Raw genomic sequence first — 7,715 nt, 5'->3', positions numbered from 1 at the left:
GTAGTCTTTATTCAATCTGTCGAAAACTGTGTTGGATCACGCAAGGGTTTTGGTGCACAGCCCCTTGGTGTTCACCAACATGCATACCAAAGCGGAAAGTTCTGTGAATAAGGTATATGTACATGACCTTGTAACATAGATCGAAATCTGGCTGGAAGTAGATGATTATACAATGGAAGTCTTTGCTGATATTTATGGGGCGTTTGACAATGTTAACTTTCGCACTAAGTATGTGCTCTGCGGCCGGAAGATATGGAGTGGCCGAAAAATTAACAAGGTGGATTCATTTCATGTTATCTAGAAGTTTGCTGACTGTGGAGGGTGAAGCTAGCCTTCGAACCATGGCAGAGGTTGGGAGAGGATGCCCTCAGAGCCTCTTTTCTCGCGTTTGGTAGTGCACTCCCTATTAATAGAAGTGCAAGACTCCGTTCACATCCAAGTTTACGCGGAGGATTTTTGTACAATGTCATCAGAAAAAAAGATACAGAAAATCTTAAATAAGATGAATGAGTGATGCACTAGGCAGGATCTTGCTGTCAACCCCAGCAAGGCAACTTAAGTCTTCTCATGGGATTAAAATATCTTGGGGTAACTCTAGATATGAAGCTCATATGGAAAACTCACGTCGTGCTGAAAATAAATCGAGAGGACAGTGTCGGAGAACCTTAGTAAGAGTTGGGGTCTAAGAGCGGGTATGGTATTCTGCATATACATGTATTTAGTCAGACCAATCGTCATGTTCGCGGTTCGGCCACGCTTCTATACTCCATACTATAGGTACTGTGTCCCGTCAAAAAGAGAGTAACAAACACCAAGACCGTGGAGAAGGGGGCAAATAAATTTTTACACGGATGAATCCAAGCTAGACAACAAGGTTGAAGTTTTTTCTAAAGGATTAGGACTGGAATTATCCGCCCGAATTCCGGACCACTGCAGCGTTTATCAGGCAGAAATTCTAGCTTTAAAAGAGGTGGCTGTGTACCTTAATACGCATGCTGTAACGAAGACTACGATTAATACCTTCTCGGATCGCCAAGCGGACTTATTGAAGAAAATTGCAGAGCCGATGAGTTAGCCAGGAAAGGTACCAATCTTCCACTATGTGAAAGCAGAGGTAAGATTAGGATAACCATGGCAACCTGCAAATTAATAATTAAAAATAAGATCATTAAAAAAGCCGTCGTGTCTTGTGTAACCGGTCATGAATTGTGTAGCCGGTATTTGGCTTCAGGATAAGGAATTTTCTCCCATGAATATTGAGAAGAGGCCGAGATGAGGAATAAGAAGAAATAGTTGAGTACTTCTCCTGTAACTGCCTAGCTTTAGCTAAGAGCAGAACGGGCTTTCTATGTAGGCACTCTTTCAGCTCTCTAATGGAACTATCGGGTGTAGGAATAAAACCAATCCTACGCCTTTATAAGACCTTTAAAAAAGTTCTATGCAGAATAGTCACTGAGGTTTCCAGTGTCTCACAATGGTATCACAATGGACCTGCAAGGTGTAAGTGAGTTGGTCATTGGACCGACTGCGATATCAACCCAACCTAACCGTCACGTGCCGAAGACCGCGAGGCCAGTGGTCCCACGGCTGGACGGCAGCTGTTATTGCCTCCGGTAGTAAGGGGCCGGTTGCACGCACTCCGAAGAGACAACTGTCTGACGACAAAAAATACACAGCCTGAGCAGAAGCGGATGAAAAAAATGGTCTAGGGGTTAACACATCCAAAACCGAACTTGTCCTGTTCACCAAGCGTTATAAAGTAGAAAAATTTCAAACTCCGTCCTTCAATGGAACAAGCCTTGAATTGTCAAAAGAAGCTAAGTTTTTGAGCGTTTTTCTCGGCTCGGAATTTTCCTGGAAAAGGAATACCGAAGAGCGGAGAAAAAAGGCGCTCATTGCGCTCTACTCCTGTTAAGCTACGATAGGGAAAGACTGGGGGCTGCGACCGCAGATAATACACTGGATTTATACGGCGGTGGTTAGACCTATTCTCACCTATCGTGCGCTGGTATAGTGGCAGGCGGTTGACACCAAAACCCATCTACTCAATCTGCAAAAGGTGCAACGAGAGGCATGCCTATGCATAACGGGGCGAGTTACTCAACGCCCCAGGCGGCATCCTCGAGAGAGTGGGGGTGGAGTACATTAGCTGTGACTATCAAGTCACGGAAACTGACTTAGTGATGACGAAATACCCATTTTCACGGACAGCTTCAAATGGATGTCGGAACAGGATCTGTAGTCTTCTCTAAGGAGTTATCTCTGAGAGAGTCTTATAGACTCCCGGATCACTGCAGTGTTTTTTAAGCTGAGATATATGCAATCGACGTGGCAGCAAGGCGTCGTGAGCATGATCGACCTAGCTCCATCTAAACTTGCCTTTGTCGTTGACAGTCATGCAGCTATCAAAGGCTTAGCGTCGGAAACGACTAACTCGATATGTGTTAAGGAATGCCGAAGATCCCTACAAGCTCTACAGCAACACATAACCAACCTTTACTGGGTCCCGGGGCACAACGGTGTCCCAGGAAATGAGGAAGCGGACGAATGTGCTAGAAAGGGGTCTGAAATGGTGCTTAGGGAAGCGATCAAGATTGTGAACCCTCCACTGCGATTTCTGTTTTCGAAAGTCGAGAGAGTGATCAAGGTAGTCACCAACAGCAGGTGGGAAAACCTGCACACCTGCGTGGTATCGCGTTCGCTCTGGCCACGGCCGACGAACAAAGAACAAGGAGTTTATTTAGGCTATCAAAGCCAAACGTCAAGCTTCTCACAGGAATACTAACGGGACACTGGACCATTGGTCATATGGCCGCCAGGTTCGGAGCACCGCATAATGCTTTCTGTAGAAGCTGTTGAGATGAGGAGGAGGTATAATCCGTCCAGCACTTCCTTTGTGAGTGTCCAGCACTCCGAAAAAAACGTCTCAAGTTTCTTGGGAACCATTTCTTCGAGAGCCTGGATACCTTAGGGAAAGTTCCACTGGAAGAACTGCTGGGGTTCGCCAGAGAATCGAAATGGTTCAAAGGCATGTAGGGATAGGCATGGGGAAACCCCCTGGCCGTCGCAATGAACCTTTGTGGCCTCCGAGTGAACTCTTCTCAGAGCCGCACGGTTAACCTAACCTAACCTTACCGTCACGTCCTCAGTTGTAATATGGTGGCGTAGAATCATGGTCAAAACCATTCTAACAGACTACAATGCTTTGTTGAATTTGCCACCACTGGATTTAGCGATCCAAAAGGATGTGTCTATTGCACTCTTTTGGACTGTGGCACGACGAAGCTTTTCAGAAAAATACCCTTTGTTTTTTTTTTTTAACTAACGACAAGGGGTCTCCTTTGGAAGAAAGCATGGCTTTAGCTTTCCTACAAGCAAGCAATGAGAGATCCAGAAATTCTCATGGGGAGATCGATAAAAACTTTCTCTACTGACGGCTCACAGATTGAAAATGGTACTGGAGCTGGATGGCATCTGGACGGTAACTTCGGTTGCTTTACTGATTTGAGTACAACGGCAAAAATTTTTCAATCGAAAGTCTTTGCAGTACTGAAAGTAGTAGACTGGATAATTGGCGAAAGGTGACACGGATATAGACGGAGACTGTGGTATTCAAGGCAATGAATTGGCTCATGAATTGGTAGTTTAGACCAAGTATAGTAGGAACAGTCGGGTCCATCAAGGACTTTATTAATAAAACTTATGAGAGCCATTGGTATTGTATTGACGCCGGAAAAATAACCAACTGTTTTCTGAAAACGCCTGGCAGGGTGTTAGCAAAATCTGTTCTCAGACAGAGAAGAAGTAATATGCGATTCCTGATAGGACTGGTTACAGGGCACAATCCCTGGGGACGACATATGATCCCCATAGGCATCATCAACGATCTACTGTCTACATCTTATTTGGAAGATGGGTAGTAATAGTATGTTATGCAAAGTTAACAAAATGGGTTTTATATAAAAGAGTAAGATTTAAAATACATATTAAATAAAATAAGCATAGTTATGACGAAAATAACCGATTTTGTTGTGTGTCATACCAAAAAAATTCGACTTCAAGAGAATTCTTTTAATATAAGCTCCCTGTATTTAATGCTATCGTTTACATATGTATGAGCTTGGAAAATGATACATACATATTTGTGTCCATGACAGATCCAAAGTTTTCTCGCCAAAGTAGTTAAGTAGTAGGATGATTTTGAAAATAGGACATATTCCAATAAAGTGGTGTATGCTTTCCGCTTCTCCTAGGTTACAAACTGGAAAAGACATTGATAAAGTGTTTTTGAAAGCACTTGCATTTCCTCTAGCGCGGAGAATTAGGCTTATTGTGTAGGCAGAGTACTCGTCACAGAAAAAAGTATTCTTAGTGGAAAAAGCTGCGGATAGAGACATGGGATGTCGATATCAGCGCACTGGTAAGATAAATACTGAATTATTTTTCTAGTAGTTTATCAAGGAATTTAGAGATATACTCGTTAAGAACTGTGGTGGAAAAATCAGTTAGTGGGGACGAGTTCACACTTTGTGCTAGACATTGCCACTTATTAACCCAATATGACCCGTGGCGAACAATTTCATCTGCAAGTATACATGGGAGCCTACTAGCTTTCAGGCTAAAACATCGGGCTACCACAACATCGGGCTACCACCGAACCAATTATGAAATTACGAATACTGATTTCAATGCCTGAGAGCTCATCAGGGTTAGTCAAGAATGTTTCCATCTTACCACCCCATTTTGAATTTTCGTACGATAGACGGTAAACGCTTGCAAGCGTATCGCAGGAAATAAGTTATTCGGTATATTTCTGTGGTTTTTGTTCACTTTTCATTGTGAACCAGCACAAATCAGCTACGCTAACTATCGGATTGCATATGACAACATCGATTCGTAATAGAGAATAACAGAATGTAAGCGTTTATCGTGCATCGAACAAATGCATAATTCATTTATCCCAGCGCTCACTGGGCTCACATGAAGCCCAACCGTCCAAGAGTGAGCCGCAGGAGGACAGAGGCTTTGCCAACTGCCCCATATCCGGTGATACCGTTTCAAAGACGCCTTTCCTTACCAGATCATCAGCCACGTATGTAGTTTCCCGCAAAGCCACTGTAGCATGGCATCCAAATGGGCCTGATTACTAAATACTCCAACGCGGTTGATAGAGAGTTCAGGGACCTAATACATAGCTTCCGGACTATCAGAGTATATGCTAACTTCCCTAACTGACGTCACACTCTTCAGCAACGAATCTACCGCTTCCTAGATGGCAGCTTTTCCGGATGAAAGATACTGCAGCGGTCGCCCCCCAGCAGGCAATAAAATTGTTGGTCCCTCATTTGTGTTATAACATTAGGGCGCACAGCATAAACCTGAACAGAAGCTCGGCCAAACACTTAGCAAAATTGTAAGCGCCAAAATACTATTATTATGAATACTAAAAGGTGTTTTGCCAAACAAACCAGGTATTTCTCTGTATCAAAAAGATCTTTATTTGAGTTTGACGATTATCGCAAAATACCATTAGGAACTCCGAGATTGGGCCCCAGCTGATATAAGGAAATTAATATTTTTTTCTCTTTCATTCAATTTAGACCAAATCCTAATTTAACTCAACCGTAGGGAAAATGTATGGAGTTTCCATGAAATTACAGGTTTTTACACGAGCTTGCAGGAAGTTAGAGGAGAAATGATCCTGTACTATAAAATTCTCCAAAATCCTGTAAATGAGAGCGATTTATGGAGAGTTGTATAGAGAATAAAGTTGCAAGATTTTACCCGAACTTTTTCTTCTGCTAAAATCATGAAAAGTGTCAAGCTATCACTGGTTGACGTTTTTACAAGAAAAATGTTCTGATCCAATACTCTCGGAAGTGAGAGTAAAAAGTGAGTACCAACCAAGAAGTACAAGAACAAAAAAAAAACACTTTCCCTGTAAAAACGTCAAACAGCCGATCGCTTGACACTTTTCATGATTTTACCAAACGAAAAAGTTCGGGTAACATCTTGCAACCAGTGAGCGCACTCCTACCACATTGTGGTAGATCTGCCACTTTTTGAGCATCTACTACAGCTACCACTCAAGGTCTGCAATCTCCCACATATTCACGTTTTTGAGTAGTTTTATTTTTGCTTGACATAATTTTCTTAATTTTATGAGCAAAATTGTCCAACACTAGACACGATATGGTAACAAGAATGATATAATACAAGATTCCGCATTCCCGACGACGAAGAAATTTCTCAAGTAAAAGTTAACAAGGGCGAATAGTGAATTAACAAAGCCAAATGGGAGGATAAAATAAACTTTAAAATAGTAAAATTTCTCAATTTTTCGACAGGAAACGCGGTTTCATTGTGTTAAATAGCAAAATATATGATTTATAAAAAGAATTAATAGCGAAAATGTTAAAAAAAGGAGATTTTTGTGAAAGTATTAGCAAACTTAAGTGCATCTAAGGTTTCTGAGGCGTTGTTTACTTTTACTTGAGAATTGTCAAAATCGGCAAATCCCAATTAGCTGTGGAACATGCCACATTTGTTCGCTACTTCGTGATGTGGTAAAAAGAAAAGCTGGCAGCACTCCGCAAGGTTGCAAAGGTTCGAAAAATATCTTAATAAGGAAGGAACTGCTTTAACTCCAAATGTTCAATGTGGACGATTGTGTTTTCCAAAAAGCTCTTTTTCATTCTACAAGTTAAATGGGGCCAATTTGAACGTAATATAAGACGTATTCTACGTCAATAAGACGTATTCTACGTCAATAAGAAACATTTCAAATAAATGCTAAAAACGATGAAATAAATGAATTAAAAAAATTCATTTGCTCTTTTTTTATTTTTTTCTGTTAAACCAATCGTCTAAAAGTGGTGATTTCAGACTAAAAATGGACTATAATTTTTTTATCGTAGCGAACTGGTATTTAACTGGTATGAACTGATGCAGGAGCGAAAAATTTACATCTCCTATGACATCGCCATGTTAAAACTACCAGTCGCTAACACTGAAAAAGTGTGCAACGTGAACTAGTTGGGCTGAAACGCAAACTGGTAGCATTCTAGTTTACAACTGGTAGCTTTCCCTGCAGGGTACATACTTACATACATACACACGCTCACATTTTTCAATGTGCAAAAGTAGCATAAAATACACTTGCTTCACTTTTGGCGTGTGACGTCACTAGTCGGTAGTAGTTCAGCTGTTAACTGTGTTAAGCGGATGGTATGATGTTGCAATGAGGGGTAGGGGTATGCTTTGAAACACAGGTTCAAATCTCGCTAGAAGCGGTTAAACATTTTTATATGAAGGAAGGGGTTATTTGAACATTGCAAAAAATTGTTTTTAACGTTGTGTTCATTTTACATTTAAGAAGGTAAATTTTAAGTAAATTTAAGTAAGTAAATTTTAAAAATAAAAAATTTACATTTTTTAAACAAATCCTTAATATAATATAATATAGATAATATAAATGATTTTCCTATAAATAAGACCAGTTGCGAACACGTGTTAAAAAAGTTAGACGTCATTTGAAAATAAAAACATTTAAAAAAAAACATCTCCCATGAGATTCGAACTCCGGCGCTCAGACTTGCTAGGCGAGTACACGTGCACTGTGCCAAAGCAGCATAAAGAACTTTGTTGCTTAAGTGCTTACACGTCGTATATACACTCATAGACAAAAAATATGTGTGCGAGATTTTGACCAGTTT

This window comes from Rhagoletis pomonella, unplaced genomic scaffold, assembly GCF_013731165.1.
Source record: "Rhagoletis pomonella isolate Grant_MI unplaced genomic scaffold, Rhpom_1.0 Rhpom_scaffold_00005, whole genome shotgun sequence".
Classification (NCBI taxonomy): Eukaryota; Metazoa; Arthropoda; class Insecta; order Diptera; family Tephritidae; genus Rhagoletis; species Rhagoletis pomonella.
This window is presented reverse-complemented; position numbering follows the sequence as displayed.